Source organism: Heterodontus francisci, chromosome 2 (genome assembly GCF_036365525.1).
Source record: "Heterodontus francisci isolate sHetFra1 chromosome 2, sHetFra1.hap1, whole genome shotgun sequence".
NCBI classification, from domain to species: Eukaryota; Metazoa; Chordata; class Chondrichthyes; order Heterodontiformes; family Heterodontidae; genus Heterodontus; species Heterodontus francisci.
The window spans coordinates 217155790-217172312 of record NC_090372.1 but is presented as its reverse complement, the minus strand read 5'-3'; the positions used below and the strand labels follow the sequence as shown (position 1 = coordinate 217172312).

The window sequence follows — 16523 nt, the reverse complement described above, 5'->3', positions numbered from 1 at the left end:
CCCACGACTTGTGATCAATGTCACAGGCATCATGTCGCATTTGCAGACGTCTTTAAAGCGGAGACATGGACGGCCGGTGGGTCTGATACCAGTGACGAGCTCGCTGTACAATGTGTCCTTGGGGATCCTGTCATCTTCCATGCGGCTCACATGGCCAAGCCATCTCAAGCGCCGCTGGCTCAATAGGGTGTATATGCTGGGGATGTTGGCCACCTCGAGGTTCTGTGTGGAGATACAGTCCTGACACCTGATGCCAAGGATTGTCCAGAGGCAGCAAAGATGGAATGAATTGAGACGTCGCTCTTGGCTGACATACGTTGTCCAGGCCTCGCTGCCATACAGCAAGGTACTGAGGACACAGGCTTGATACACTCGGACTTTTGTGTTCAGTGTCAGTGCACCATTTTCCCACACTCTCTTGGCCAGTCTGGACATAGCAGTGGAAGCTTTACCCATGCGCTTGTTGATTTCTGCATCGAGAGACAGGTTACTGCTAATAGTTGAGCCTAGGTAGGTGAACTCTTGAACCACTTCCAGAGCGTGGTCGCCGATATTGATGGATGGAGCATTTCTGATGTCCTGCCCCATGATGTTCGTTTTCTTGAGGCTGATGGTTAGGCCAAATTTGTTGCAGGCAGCCGCAATCCTGTCGACGAGTCTCTGCAGACACTCTTCAGTGTGGGATGTTAATGCAGTATTGTCAGCAAAGAGGTGTTCCCTGATGAGGACTTTCCGTACTTTGGTCTTCGTTCTTAGATGGGCAAGGTTGAACATGCATGTCCTGTGGTACTGCTCCCTCATCCCAGCACAGGCAAAGCAGTTCGTAGAGTTCTGAAAGTATAGCAGGCTTGGCACTGTTGATTATTTCAGGGGTAATGCCATCCTTCCCAGGGGCTTTTCCACTGGCTAGAGAATCAATTGCATCACTGAGTTCCAATTTTGTTGGCTCTTCATCCAGCTCATCCATGACAGGCAGAGACTGGGCTGCATTGAGGGCGGTCTCAGTGACAACATTTTCCCTGGAGTACAGTTCTAGGTAGTGCTCCACCCAGCGGTCCATTTGCTTGTGTTGGTCAGTGATTGTGTCTCCTGATTTAGACTTGAGGGGGGAGGGGGGCGGTGATCTTCTTGATGGTTGGCCCAAAAGCTCTCTTAATGCCGTCATATATTCCTCTGAGGTTTCTGGTGTCAGAGGCCAGCTAAATATGACTGCATAGCTGTTGCCAGTGGTCATTTGCGCAGCGCCAGGCTGTTCTTTGTGCAGCGCTTCTGGCTGCTTTCAGTGCTATGGATGTTAACTTGCTGGGGGCTTTCTTGTAGTTCAACAGTGCAATGCGCTTAGCGGCTATGACAGGTTCCAGCTCTTCAAAGTGAGATTGAAACCAGTCTGCATTCTGCTTCACATGTTTGCCACAAGTGGTCATTGCTGAGTCATGGATGGCGCCTCTGATGTGGGCCGACTTGGTCTCTGCATCCCCTGTAGGAGTGTTTTGAAGGGCTTTTTCAAGTGAATTTATAAACATATGTAACTGCTGTGGATAAGAAATTCTGATAGTGTTGATGCGCGGGCGGCCCTTCTGCTTGGAGTGATGCAGCTTCTTTGGTTTGAGTCTAACCTTGCTGCACACCAGGGAGTGGTCGGTGTCGCAGTCCGAACTGTGGAAGCTACGTGTGATTTGAACACTGTTTAAAGAGACTCGCCTTGTGATGATGAGGTCCAGCTGGTGCCAACGACGTGATCTTGAGTGCCTCCAAGAAACCTGGTGACAGGGTTTAGTATGAAAGAACAAGTTGCTGATGCAGAGGTTGTGATAGGTACACAACTCCAGCAGTCTCTGTCCATTCTCATTCATCCTTCCAATGCCATAGCGCTCAAGGCGGGAGGGCCATGAGTCATGGTCAGCCCCAACCCTGGCATTAAAGTCCCCCAGCAGGAACAGATGTTCGGTATTGGGGATGCTACTAATGATATTATGGAGTTCCTCGTAGAACTGGTCTTTAACGTCAGGTGGGGAGCAGAGTGTTGGAGCATAAATGCTGAGTAGGTGTACTGGACCAGAAGCGGTGAGCAGTCGGATGGACAGTATGCGTTCCAAGCCATTTGAAGGTGGCTCTATCATGCTGAGTAAAGAGTTTCTGATGGTGAAGCCCACTCCATGCTGTCTTGGTTCTTCAGGATCCCTACCCTGCCAGAAGCAGGTGTAGTCTTGCTCTCTTAGAGATCCGTTCGCAGGGAGACGTGTCTCCTGAAGTGCTGCAATGTCCACATTGAGTCTACTGAGCTCGTTGTTAATGATGGCGGTCTTCCGAGAATCGTTGATTTGTGTAAGGTCTTCCGACAGGCCAGGTCACATAGTTCTGACGTTCCAGCTTGCAAAACGAAGGCCAGGTACCTTCTTTCCTTTTTTTGTCGTGCTGTTTGGTGCGGTGTTACAGTCCACTTGTCGGGCAACGGCCCTGAGCTCCAAGCACCCATTGAAGCAGGTGGACTGTGGCGGGACAGAACCTTACTGACCGGGGGCTGCCTGGTTTGATGCAGGTGGTAGCTGTCCAGTGAGATGCGATGGCCTCTCCCACCGACAAAGGCAACCCATGGCGCCCAATCTCTACGCCAATTGAGCTGGGCTTATAACCCGTAACTGCTGCCTTCTGTGCTTATTTATTTAGAGATACAGCACTGAAACAGGCCCTTTGGCCCACCGAGTCTGTGCCGACCATCAACCATCCATTTATACTAATCCTACATTAATCCCATATTCCTACCACATCCCCACAATTCCCCTACCACCTACCTATACTCGGGGCAATTTATAATGGCCAATTTACCTATCAACCTGCAAGTCTTTGGCTGTGGGAGGAAACCGGAGCACCCGGCGAAAACCCACGTGGTCACAGGGAGAACTTGCAAACAGGCAGTACCCAGAATTGAACCCGGGTCGCTGGAGCTGTGAGGTTGCGGTGCTAACCACTGCGCCACTGTGCCGCCCATGTTGTTTTGGTTGCTGTGAGGTGACTATGGAGTGACTTCTCCATGGCGCATGCCTGGGTGGATGTATGGAGGTTGTGAGTTGCCCAAGTGTCAAAACCCCCCTCTCGGCCTTCCTAGTGGGGTCCAAAGGAGTGCAGAGCACGACGTCTGGCACCGGTATGGCTGCAGGAACTGCCAAAAACATGCCAAAGGTGACACATCGCCTTTGGGGTTCCGCTCCAGGTTTTTTGTTAGGGTTTACTCCCTTAGCCTTGGTCTCTCCCGAGACGCCCACAAGGCAGTGGAGTTGTTAGAGCCCCTGCTCAGGGATAGGTGGATGCCGGTGGGGGGGAAGGGGTTGTGGAGGGGGAGGGGGTGCGAGGGGGTGTGAAGGGGGAGCTGGGAAGGGGTATCTAGGGTGTTACGATGGTGTCCCCCACATATAGAGCCTCGGTCTTGTCGGCTGCCAGACCTTTTAAGATCTTTGAGATCAGGATTGGCATCTTGATTTCCCTGCCTCCCTTGATGCTGATCCCCAGGCCCCCGACTTCGTGCTTGATAACCCTGATGCTTCGTTTCTGGTGGTCTCAGGGATTTGTTCCTTTAGCTCGGTATAGGCATTGCGGATCCCGGTGGCTTTCGGACTTAGGGATCCGGGCTGAGGACTGTGCGAGCCAGCTCCGTTGGTGAGACCATTCCAGGAGGCGGGGTCCCCGGGCTGCTCACAGCTCAGAATGAGATTCTCCTGGTTCAGAGTGGCCAGCACACGGTGCCAGCTGTCCCTGACTAAAACTTCCAGCAGCTCATTTCTCTGCAGCCTGCTGGCTAACGCCATCTTTAAATCTACCACCATCTGTGAAATGATACTGACTTACAACATGTATTGTCACCTTAATGAGAGCTAATGCTTATTTCCTCTTGGAGATCTCCCTCAGCCAGGTTAAAGGTCCACTCACTTGCTACTTGTGAGCACCTCACAAGCTCACACTGAACTAACCCTGGGAATGGTGCATTCTTTATGTGCTTTTTTTAAAGAGCAGATTGAGAGCTTGGGAATTTGACAAGTGTGGGAATTTTACGTGTTAATTTCTTTCAAACAGCTTGTCAAGTGTGCATATAGCATTTAACTATGATTTACTGTTAAAGTTAAGTTTCTTTCAGTTTTAGTCAGGGATAAACAAGCTCCCTGCTGGAGAGGCAGCTACAGTTAGTTAATTAGGTAGCAAGTTCGAACTGGTTTCTCTAGCCAAAAGTGCATGACTCAGCCCTTTTTTTTATTCGTTCATGGGATGTGGGCGTCACTGGCTAGGCCAGCACTTATTACCATCAATAATTGCCCTTGAGAAGGTGGTGGTGAGCTGCCTTCTTGAACTGCTGCAGTCCACGTGGGGTAGGTACACCCACATAGAACATAGAACATTACAGCGCAGTACAGGCCCTTCGGCCCTCGATGTTGCACCGACCTGTGAAACCATCTGACCTACACTATTCCATTTTCATCCATATGTCTATCCAATGACCACTTAAATACCCTTAAAGTTGGCGAGTCTACTACTGTTGCAGGCAGGGCGTTCCACGCCCTTACTACTCTCTGAGTAAAGAAACTACCTCTAACATCTGTCCTATATCTATCACCCCTCAACTTAAAGCTATGTCCCCTCGTGTTTGCCATCACCATCTGAGGAAAAAGACTCTCACTATCCACCCTATCTAACCCTCTGATTATCTTATATGTCTCTATTAAGTCACCTCTCCTCCTCCTCCTCTCTAACGAAAACAACCTCAAGGCCCTCAGCCTTTCCTCGTAAGACCTTCCCTCCATACCAGGCAACATCCTAGTAAATCTCCTCTGCACCCTTTCCAAAGCATCCACATCCTTCCTATAATGCGGTGACCAGAACTGCACGCAATACTCCAGGTGCGGCCGCACCAGAGTTTTGTACAGCTGCAGCATGACCTCGTGGCTCCGAAACTCGATCCCCCTACTAATAAAAGCTAACACACCATATGCCTTCTTAACAGGCCTATTAACCTGGGTGGCAACTTTCAGGGATTTATGTACCTGGACACCAAGATCTCTCTGCTCATCTACACTACTAAGAATCTTCCCATTAACCCAGTACTCTGCATTCCTGTTAATCCTTCCAAAGTGAATCACCTCACACTTTTCCGCATTAAACTCCATTTGCCATCTCTCAGCCCAGCTCTGCAGCCTATCTATGTCCCTCTGTAACCTACAACATCCTTCGGCACTATCCACAACTCCACCGACCTTCGTGTCATCCGCAAATTTACTAACCCACCCTTCTACACCCTCATCCAGGTCATTTATAAAAATGACAAACAGCAGTGGCCCCAAAACAAATCCTTGCGGTACACCACTAGTAACAAATGAACATTTACCATCAACCACCACCCTCTGTCTTCTTTCAGCTAGCCAATTTCTGATCCAAAGCACTAAATCACCTTCAATCCCATACTTCCGTATTTTCTGCAATAGCCTACCGTGGGGAACCTTATCAAACGCCTTACTGAAATCCATATACACCACATCCACGGCTTTACCCTCATCCACCTGTTGTTCCAGGAGTTTGACTCAGCGACAGTGAAGGAACGGCGATATAGTTCCAAGTCAGGATGGTGTTTGGCCTGGAGGGAAACTTGCAGGTGGTGAAGTTCCCATGCATCTGCTGCCCTTGACCTTCTAGGTGGTAGAGGTCGCAGGTTTGGAAGATGCTGTCTAAGCAGCATTGGCGCGTTGCTGCAGTGCATCATGTAGATGGTACACACTGCTGCCACTGTGTGTCGGTTGTGGAGGAGTGAATAAACAAACAAAGAACAAAGAACGGTACAGCACAGGAACAGGCCATTTGGTCCTCCAAGCCTGCGCCGATCTTGATGCCTGTCTAAACTAAAACCTTCTGCACTTCTGGGGACTGTATCCCTCTATTCCCATCCTATTCATGTATTTGTCAAGATGCCTTTTAAACGCCGCTATTGTACCTGCTTCCACCACCTCCCCTGGCAGCAAGTTCCAGGCACTCACCACCCTCTGTGTAAAAAACTTGCCTCGCACATCCCCTCTAAACTTTGCCCCTCACACCTTAAACCTATGTCCCCTAGTAACTGACTTTTCCACCCTGGGAAAAAGCTTCTGACTATCCACTCTGTCCATGCCGCTCATAACTTTGTAAACTTCTATCATGTCGCCCGGCCACCACCATCGTTCCAGTGAAAACAATCCGAGTTTATCCAACCTCTCCTCATAGCTAATGCCCTCCAGACCAGGCAACATCCTGGTCAACCTCTTCTGTACCCACTCCAAAGCTTCCAAGTCCTTTTGGTAGTGTCGTGACCAGAATTGCACGCAATATTCTAAGTGTGGCCTAACTAAGGTTTTGTACAGCTGCAGCATGACTTGTCAATTTTTATACTCTATGCCCCGACCGATGAAGGCAAGCATGTCATATGCCTTCTTGACTACCTCATCCACCTGTGTTGCCACTTTCAGTGACCTGTGGACCTGTACGCCCAGGTCTCTCTGCCTGTCAATACTCCTAAGGGTTCTGCCATTTACTGTATACTTCCCACCTGTATTAGATCTTCCGAAATGCATTACCTCACATTTGTCCGGATTAAACTCCATCTCCATCCAATGTTTGTGGATGGGGTGCCAATCAAGCGGGCTGCTTTATTCTGGGTGGTGTCGAGCTTCTGAGTGTTGTTGGAGCCGCACCCATCCATGCAAGTGGAGAGTATTCCATCACACTCCTGACTTGTTAGTTACCATATCTATATTCATATAAAACCATTTCCCTCAGGCTGTCCAGACATGTAACACCTCTCAGTCATTACTGACTGTATCTCTATGGTTCTTAATCCAGCTCTCAGACAGAGTGATGCCTCTCAACGATTATCAACTCTATCTCCACTGATTATTTGGAATTGAAAACTTGTCTCAGTAATGGTGCCAATTAACATCGATTGTCGTAAAAACCCATCTGGTTCACTAAAGTCCTTTAGGGAAGGAAATCTGCTGTCCTTACCTGGTCTGGCCTACATGTGACTCCAGACCCACAGCAATGTGGTTGACTCTTAACTGCCCTCTGAAATGGCCTAGCAAGCCACTCAGTTCAATGGCAATTAGGGATGGGCAACAAATGCTAGCCTTGCCAGTGATGCCCACATCCTATGAAAGAATTTAAAAAATCCAACTGTCAGATTCAGTGACTCCTCTCAACCACATCCTGAGTTACTGGCTGCATCTGCATTAAAATTAATCTACTCCGCTCTCACAGAATTACACATCAGTTAGGCGACCTCCGCTAGTGACAAAGTTTACTGTCCGAAGCAAAGTTTCCCAGATTTTCAAATTCACTCCCAACTTCCACTTAAAACAATGATACAGAAGGGTACAGGAATGTAGTGGTTATCTTATTTGACTAATAATCCAGAGAACGTGAGTTCAAAACCCACCATGGGCACTTTGAGATTTATATTCAGTTTGAAACAATCTGGAAATAAAAAACTTTTATCAGTAAAGTGAATGAAGCTGTTAGATTGTAAAAATTCAACTGGTTCATTAATGCAAAAGCAACATACTGTGGATACTGGAAATCTGTAATAAAAATAGAAAATGTCACAAATACTCAGCAAGTCAGACCTGTCCTTTCAATTATCCTTCCCATTCCAACCTCGGCCTCCTACACTGTTCTAATGAAGGTCAATGTAAGCTCAAAGGACAGCACCTCATCTTTAGATTAGACATTTTACAGCCTCTGGACACAATATTGAGTTCAACAATTTCAGATCGTAACCTCCCCAATTTTTTGAATGGCAGCTGTTGATGATGATCCTTCCATTCCCATTTATACCTCCTTTAGACTAGGGGTTCTCAATTGGGGGGCCTACGAGAAGATTTCAGTCAGTCTGCCAGTTGTTTTGTCCCATCAGTAATCACCCTTGTATATGGAGATGAGTGAAATCATCTCAGCAAAACAAAGACTGTGCATGCATAGCCAATTCAGGTTTTTACTGTTGGATACCATTTGCACATGGTTTGACAAGTCCCTTGGTGTGTCACGGTGCAATTAGGAAGGCAGTTCCAGAATTTTAACCCAACAAAAGTGAAGGAACGACAATATAGTTCCAAGTCAGGATGGTGTGCAGAGCCACCCTGTGTTGGCTGGAAGCTGCCAGCACATCTTAAGGGAGACCTTTTTTTCTTGATTAAACCGCTGTTTGAGACAGGAAAGTGGAGCTGCCAATGGAGAGAGTGCATGTTTCACTTGGCCTTGGCGAGGTGGGCGGGAAGCGGAAAGAAAGTATAGTCTCTGGGCCTACAGAAAGGCTGTAATAATTGGGACCCAATGTGACTCTCTCATTCAATGTCTTCATTCCTGAGTTAATAGAATAGCTGAAGGTATTAACTCATTTTCGTTGCAACTACCTTCCAATCTGCTGGAACCATTCCAGAGTCTATCGAATTTTGAAAGATGACCACGAATGCATCAACTATCTCTACAGTCACCTCTTTCAACACTCTGGGATGTAGATCATCAGGTCCAGGCGATTTAGCTACTTTAAATCCCATTAATTTTTCAAGTACTTTTTTTTAAACTAATGTTAGTATCTTGCACAACAAAAACAAGAAATGCTGGAATCACTCAGCAGGTCTGGCAGCATCTGTGGAAAGAGAAGCAGAGTTAACGTTTCGGGTCAGTGACCCTTCTTCGGAACTGACAAATATTAGAAAAGTCACAGATTATAAGCAAGTGAGGTGGGGGTGGGGCAAGAGATAACAAAGGAGAAGGTGCAGATTGGACCAGGCCACATAGCTGACCAAAAGGTCACGGAGCAAAGGCAAACAATATGTTAATGGTGTGTTGAAAGACAAAGCATTAGTACAGATTAGGTGTGAATATACTGAATATTGAACATCAGCAAGTGCAAACCTGAAGAAAAACAACCTGAAAAAAACAGTGGGTAAGCAAACTGAACAAACTAAGATGAAATGAAACAAATGCAAAAAAAGATTGTAAAAAATGTAAAAAAGAATGTAAAAAAAAAAGGAAGAAAAAATAACTAAAGATGAAAGTAAAATGGGGGGCTGTCATGCTCTGAAATTATTGAACTCAGTGTTCAGTCCGGCAGGCTGTAGTGTGCCTAATCGGTAGATGAGATGCTGTTCCTCGAGCTTGTGTTGATGTTCACTGGAACACTGCAGCAATCCCAGGACAGAGATGTGAGCATGAGAGCAGGGGGGGGTGTTGAAATGGCAAGCAACCGGAAGCTCAGGGTCCTGCTTGCGGACTGAGCGGAGATGTTCCGCAAAGCGGTTACCCAGTCTGCGCTTGGTCTCCCCAATGTAGAGGAGACCACACTGTGAGCAGCGAATACAGTATACTACATTGAAAGAAGTACAAGTAAATCGCTGCTTCACCTGAAAGGAGTGTTTGGGGCCTGGGATAGTGAGGAGAGAGGAGGTAAATGGGCAGGTATTACACCTCCTGCGATTGCAGGGGAAGGTGCCCTGGGACGGGGACGAGGTGGTGGGGGTAATGGAGGAGTGGACCAGGGTTTAGTTTAGTTTAGTTTAGAGATACAGCACTGAAACAGGCCCTTCGGCCCACCGAGTCTGTGCCGACCATCAACCACCCATTTATACTAATCCTACACTAATTCCATATTCCTACCACATCCCCACCTGTCCCAATATTTCCCTACCACCTACCTATACTAGGGGGAATTGCTAATGGCCAATTTACCTATCAACCTGCAAGTCTTTGGCATGTGGGAGGAAACCAGAGCACCCGGAGGAAACCCACGCAGACACAGGTGTCACGGAGGGAACGATCCCTTCGGAATGCTGACAGGGGAAGGGAGGGGAAGATGCGACTGGTAGTGGCATCACGCTGGAGGTGGCGAAAATGGCGGAGGATGATCCTTTGGATACGGAGGCTGGTGGGATGAAAAGTGAGGACAAGGGGAACCCTGTCACGGTTCTGGGAGGGAGGGGAAGGGGTGAGGGTAGAGGTGCGGGGAATGGGTCGGACACGGTTGAGGGCCCTGTCAACCACAGTGGGGGGAAATCCTCGGTTGAGGAAAAAGGAGGTCATATCAGAAGCACCGTCATGGAAGGTAGCATCATCAAAGCAGATGCGTCGGAGACGGAGAAACTGGGAGAATGGAATGGAGTCCTTACAGGAGGTAGGGTGTGAAGAAGTGTAGTCGAGGTAGCTGTGTGAGTCGGTGGGCTTATAATGGATATTGGTAGACAACCTATCCCCAGAGATGGAGACAGAGAAGTCGAGGAAGGGAAGGGAAGTGTCAGAGATGGACCATGTAAAGGTGAGAGAAGGGTGGAAATTGGAAGCAAAGTTGATAAAGTTTTCTAGTTTGGTGCGGGAGCAGGAAACGGCACCAATACAGTCATCAATGTACCGGAAAAAGCGTTGGGGGAGGGGGCCTGAGTAGGACTGGAACAAAGAATGCTCGACATATCCCACAAAAAGACAGGCATAACTAGGACCCATGCGGGTACCCATAGCAACACCTTTTACTTGAAGGAAGTGCGTGGAGTTGAAGGAGAAGTTGTTCAATGTGAGAACAAGTTCAGCCAGGCGGAGGAGGGTGGTGGTGGATGGGGACTGGTTGGGCCTCTGTTCCAGGAAGAAGCGGAGAGCCCTCAAACCATCCTGGTGGGGGATGGAGGTGTAGAGCTATTGGACGTCCATAGTGAAGAGGAGGCGGTTGGGACCAGGAAACTGGAAATTGTCAAAATGACGTAGGGCGTCAGAAGAGTCACGGATGTAGGTGGGAAGAGACTGGACCAGCGGAGAAAAGATAGAGTCTAGATAGGAGGAATTAAGTTCAGTGGGGCAGGAGCAGGCTGACACAATGGGTCTGCCGGGACAGTCCCGTTTGTGGATTTTGGGAAGGAGGTAGAAGCGGGCTGTCCGGGGTTGTGGGACTATGAGGTTGGAAGCCGTAGAGGGAAGATCTCCAGAGGAGATGAGGTCAGTGACAGTCCTTTGGACGGTGGCTTGATGTTCGGTGGTGGGGTCATGGTCCAGAGGGAGGTAGGAAGAGGTGTCTGTGAGTTGGCGTTGAGCTTCTGCAAGGTAGAGGTCGGTGCGCCATACAACAACAGCACCACCCTCGTCTGCAGGTTTGATGACCATGTCGGGGTTAGACCTGAGAGAACGGAGTGCCTCAAGTTCGGAGGGGGACAGGTTAGAGTGAGTGAGGGGGGCAGAGAAATTGAGACGACCAATGTCTCGCCGACATTGTATCTTGCAGTTCCTTGTTTACACTAATCCCTTGATTCTCCATTATATGAGAGGTTTTTAGTATTTATCATCATCCATTTTGTCTCTTCTGCTTTCCACCCTAGCACAGACCTTCCCTTTTGGTTTTTCAATCTCTCCCCCTTTATTTTCGTAAAAGCTGTTACATCTGCAATGTTTTCCATTGTTTCTCTCTCCACATATGCTGCCTGACCTGCTGACCATGTCCAGCATTTTGTGTTTTGGTTCATTCATGCCGTTTAGGGACTGGAACTTCGTGGCCTTACCCAGTGTGGCCAATAGGTGACTTCAGTCCCGTGGCAACATGGTTAACTCTAACTGACCAAACCACTCAGTTGCATCAAATCACTGGGCAACTGGGTATAGGAAATAAATGCTGGTGATACCCACATCCTGAGAATAAATTTTTAAAACTTTGCACTTTCCATTACTTCCTTGAGCTACAGGAGGGTTGGTTTATGCATATCTCAGTCAGTACAAGCATCCACCTCCTTCCTGTACATGATCTGTAACATAGTACACCGATTTAACAAAAAATAATGTGTGAAGGTTTTGGTTGATTGTTTTTGTTGCACTGCCAATGGGACACTGGTCATATTCTTTTTTTAAAGAAAATGATTAAGAAAGCTTTACCTTGTTTTGTATTTTATAATTCGTATGCATTTCCAACATTGTCACAAATCCCCTTGCGCCTGCTCCAATAACCATGTCACCCCCCAACCTCGCTCTCCTTCCCGATTGGTTTACGGTTAGCAGGTTCAGTGGGCGTCGTGTTCACTAATTGGACAATGCCATCGTTAGGTCACACACAGCCACACCTCTTCCCTTCATGAATGACAGGAGCGCGGCTCCCTTTGGAGTGAAATGTAATAACGTGAAACAAACGGATACAAACATCCCCTTAATCCCGAGCTGCAAGCAGCGCACCGCTAACAGGGGGCTATTATAACCAGTGTCCAGTAAAATACTCGGAGCTCCCCCCCCCACCCCCTCACCAACGTGCATTCCAGATTGAAGATTAAATCTTATTTGCTTCATTTATTCTCAAACGCGAGACGTCTCTTACACTGCTGTATTTTTTTAAGAAAAGAAACACTGATTCCGTTTAAATTACTTTTCTAATGCAGCATCACTGTATCTACATAACAGAATTACTAAAGGAGGAAAAAGATCACAGCCCATCTAGTTCTCCTGGTACAAATAGACCTTAATAAGCTTCTGTGATGATCAACTCAAACAGCAGTTAAATTGAATATAATGAATGTTTGGCTTTTTGAACGAAGGATAACTATTATAACGCTAACCGCTTTAGTTTGGTTCATGACGATAATTACAGAGAGCCTCAGTCAGGGGTTAAGTAACTGGTAATGTACCCAAGGGAACCGTTCTTTAAAAGCCCCCACCCCCGGTTACATAGGATCGGCAGCGGGATGATCAGAGAGAGGAGAGTCAGCACACGTTTCATAATAACCCCTGAATCCCTTTAACTGAAGATTATTCAGTGTAAGATAAACCACTCACCGACTCAGCGTCGATCACATTGACACGATGCAGTTACCGCATTTCAAATGAATGAATAATTCCTTTCCCACCCCCCACAGAGGCACCAAGTCAGCGAACGATGAGTCAGCATTAACGGCTGAGATTCAGCAGAGAAGCTCCAAGTTAGTAATGGTTTAAACTGGCAGCGACCGTTTTGGCAGGGGGAAAGGGATGTTGTACCGCACCGGAGTACAAAGGGTTCAGGGAAGCAGCTTCTCAATAGGTAGATGAGACAAAGAACAGTTGTGGCCTATAATTCGTCTATTCATTAAAAAAAAAATACCCTACAGTTCCATTACAACATTCAAGTAATTCTTAAGTGATGCAAGCGCTTTGTCTCTAATACCCAGCAGCTGATCAGTCCTTTGAGTGAAGAAATTCCACAGTTCACTCCACCCTTCATTACAACACTTTGAAATACATCAGAAGCTGAACCAGCAAATGGTGGCAACACTCAGCACGTCAGGCAGCATCTGTGGAGAGAGAAGTCAAAGAATAACAGACCTGCTGTGTATTTCCAGCACTTTGTTTTTATTTCAGATAATGTTTCAGGTCTAGTTCCATTTGATCCTTTGCCTCCTGGAATGCTTTGACAAAAACCTTTTATTTTTTCCTTTCAGGTGACAAAAACAGCAAACTCTCTGATTACGCTCGGTTGCTAACGCCTCTCCTGATCCCTCTTCCTCTTTGCTTTCTTCCCATAGAAATTATACAGCACAGAAAGAGGCCATTCAGCCCTTTATGTCTGTACCGGCTCTGAAAAAGCTATCCATTAGTCGCATTCCCCTACTCTTTCCGACAGCCCTGCAAATTTTCGCCTTTCAAGCATTTAACCAATTCCCTTTTGCAAGGTACTATTGAATTTGCTTTCACCGCTGTTATGATCCTGTAGGTTTGTTTTCGGGAAGTATGCGGTGTGCCTTCAAGGCTGGAAAAGGATCAGTACTGCTTTAAGGGAGCAAGCTCCAGGAACTGAGTCAAGGAATGAATTCCCGTTGCCGTAGGATATAGCCATTTGGAGAACAAGGACAAAGATACAATTTTGCTGACTGACATTTGAAACTGGCTGAAAAAAATGGCTTTTGAGACACAGTTAACAGACACAGACAGACAGCTGAACCAGCATGAATGGAACAGAGATCTCTGATAATTTAAACTGAAGGAAGCGAAGTTAGACTGTGACAATCTTTTATCCCCCAAAAATTCTAAAGCCAAACTGATTCATTAAAAAGTGTCTGCAAGTTGTTGATTGCTGAATTAATCGCCAGAAGAAAAGCATCACTTCAACTGCTGAACTAGACTACAGACAAGTTCTACTGTTGAAGAACCTTTTTTTCCTCCCATCGAATGGCTGTGAGGACTTCAAGCAACCTTGGACTGTTCCACATTGGAAGATTTTACTTTGGCGGGAGCGTAAATCTGCAAGGACACTAATTTTTTCTATTTTAAATGTTGTTTATATCTTAATAGTGTTCAAGAATTTAGTTTTTCTAATTAAACAGTTAATTTGTTGATCTTAAGACACCTGGTTTGGTTAGCCTCATTCGGGGTTTAATAGATGGTCAATTTGGCTATGGTTTTCTTTAATTTGGAAAGTTTAAAATGATTGTTAAGCGATCTGTGGAGGGGCGGGACTGAATCAACAATGCGTTGCTCCCACCACAATCAGAATCATATATTTTGATTGGGGGCTTTGTCTGGAGCAGTCGGTCGTAACACCACCCATTCAGAGAGTGCATTTCAGATTATAACAATTCATTGCGTCGAAAAAATTCTCCTCATATCATCTTTGGTCTTTTAACAATTATTGTAAATTGGTGTCCTCTGTTTACTGACACCTATGGTCTCCTGATCCCATCACTCCTCCTAATAACAAAGAACAGTACAGCACAGGAACAGGCCATTCGGCCCTCAAAGCCTGCGCCGATCTTGATGCCTGTCTAAACTAAAACCTTCTGCAATTCCCTCTATTCCCATCCCATTCATGTATTTGTCAAGATGCTTCTTAAACGTCGCTATCGTACCTGCTTCCACCACCTCCCCCGGCAGCAAGTTCCAGGTACTCACCACCCTCTGTGTAAAAAACTGGCCTCGCACATCCCTTCTAAACTTTGCCCCTCTCACCTTAAACCTATGTCCCCTAGTAACTGACTCTTCCACCCTGGGAAAAAGCTTCTGACTATCCAATCTGTCCATGCCGCTCATAACTTTGTAAACCTCTATCATGTTGCCCCTCCACCTCCATCGTTCCAGTGAAAACAATCCGAGTTTATCCAACCTCTCCTCATAGCTAATGCCCTCCAGACCAGGCAACAACCTGGTAAACCTCTTCTGTACCCACTCCAAAGCCTCCACGTCCTTCTGGTAGTGTGGTGACCAGAATTGTATGCAATATTCTAAGTGTGGCCTAACTAAGGTTCTGTACAGCTGCAGCATGACTTGCCAATTTTTATACTCTATGCCCCGACCGATGAAGGCAAGCATGCCGTATGCCTTCTTGACCACTTTATCCACCTGCGTTGCCACTTTCAGTGACCTGTGGACCTGTACGCCCAGATCTCTCTGCCTGTCAGTACTCCTAAGGGTTCTGCCATTTACTGTATACTTCCCACCTGCATTAGATCTTCCAAAATGCATTATCTCACATTTGTCCAGATTAAACTCCATCTGCCATTTCTCCACCCAAGACTCCAACCGATCTATATCCTGCTGTATCCTCTGACAATCCTCATCACTATCCGCAACTCCACCAACCTTTTTGTCGTCCGCAAACTTACTAATCAGACCAGCTACATTTTCCTCCAAATCATTTATATATACTACAAACAGCAAAGGTCCCAGCACTGATCCCTGCGGAACACCACTAGTCACAGCCCTCCATTCAGAAAAGCACCCTTCCACTGCTACCCTCTGTCTTCTATGAACGAGCCAGTTCTGTATCCATCTTGCCAGCTCATCTCTGATCCTGTGTGACTTCACCTTTTGTACCAATCTGCCATGAGGGACCTTGTCAAAGGCTTTACTGAAGTCCATATAGATAACATCCACTGCCCTTCCTTCATCAATCATCTTCGTCACTTCCTCAAAAAACTCAATCAAGTTAGTGAGACACGACCTCCCCTTCACAAAACCATGCTGCCTCTCGCTAATAAGTTCATTTGTTTCCAAATGAGAGTAAATCTTGTCCCGAAGAATCCTCTCTAATAGTTTCCCTACCACCGACGTAAGGCTCACTGGCCTATAATTTCCTGGATTATCCTTGCTACCCTTCTTAAACAAAGGAACAACATTGGCTATTCTCCAGTCCTCTGGAACCTCACCTGTAGCCAATGAGGATACAAAGATTTCTGTCAAGGCCCCAGCAATTTCCTCCCTTGCCTCCCTCAGTATTCTGGGATAGATCCCATCAGGCCCTGGGGACTTATCTACCTTAATGCTTTGCAAGACGCCCAACACCTCCTCCTTTTTGATAACGACATGACCGAGACCATCTACACTCCCTTCCCTAGACTCATCATTCACCAAGTTCTTCTCTTTGGTGAATACTGATGCAAAGTACTCATTTAGTACCTCGCCCATTTCCTCTGGTTCCACACATAGATTCCCTTCTCTGTCCTTGAGTGGGCCAACCCTTGTCTGGTTACCCTCTTGCTCTTTATATACATATAAAAAGCCTTGGGATTCTCCTTAATCCTGTTTGCCAA

General features: G+C 46.8%; 1 protein-coding gene across 5 annotated transcripts in view; it reads right to left on the bottom strand.

Moving 5' to 3' along the window:
* slc52a3-2a (solute carrier family 52 member 3-2a) overlaps positions 1-16523 on the bottom strand; it is a 48091-nt gene that overhangs the window by 15552 nt on the left and 16016 nt on the right. For 2 of the 5 annotated variants that reach the window (XM_068015750.1, XM_068015749.1), the window contains one exon: positions 12799-13292. The exons of 1 other annotated variant lie outside the window; for it this stretch is intronic. The gene's annotated coding sequence lies outside the window, so the exon portion shown is untranslated. Of the gene's footprint in view, positions 1-8417; positions 8654-11910; positions 12078-12798; positions 13293-16523 lie in introns of those variants that run through there. 2 more of the 5 variants (XM_068015751.1, XM_068015752.1) reach the window with 2 other exon arrangements.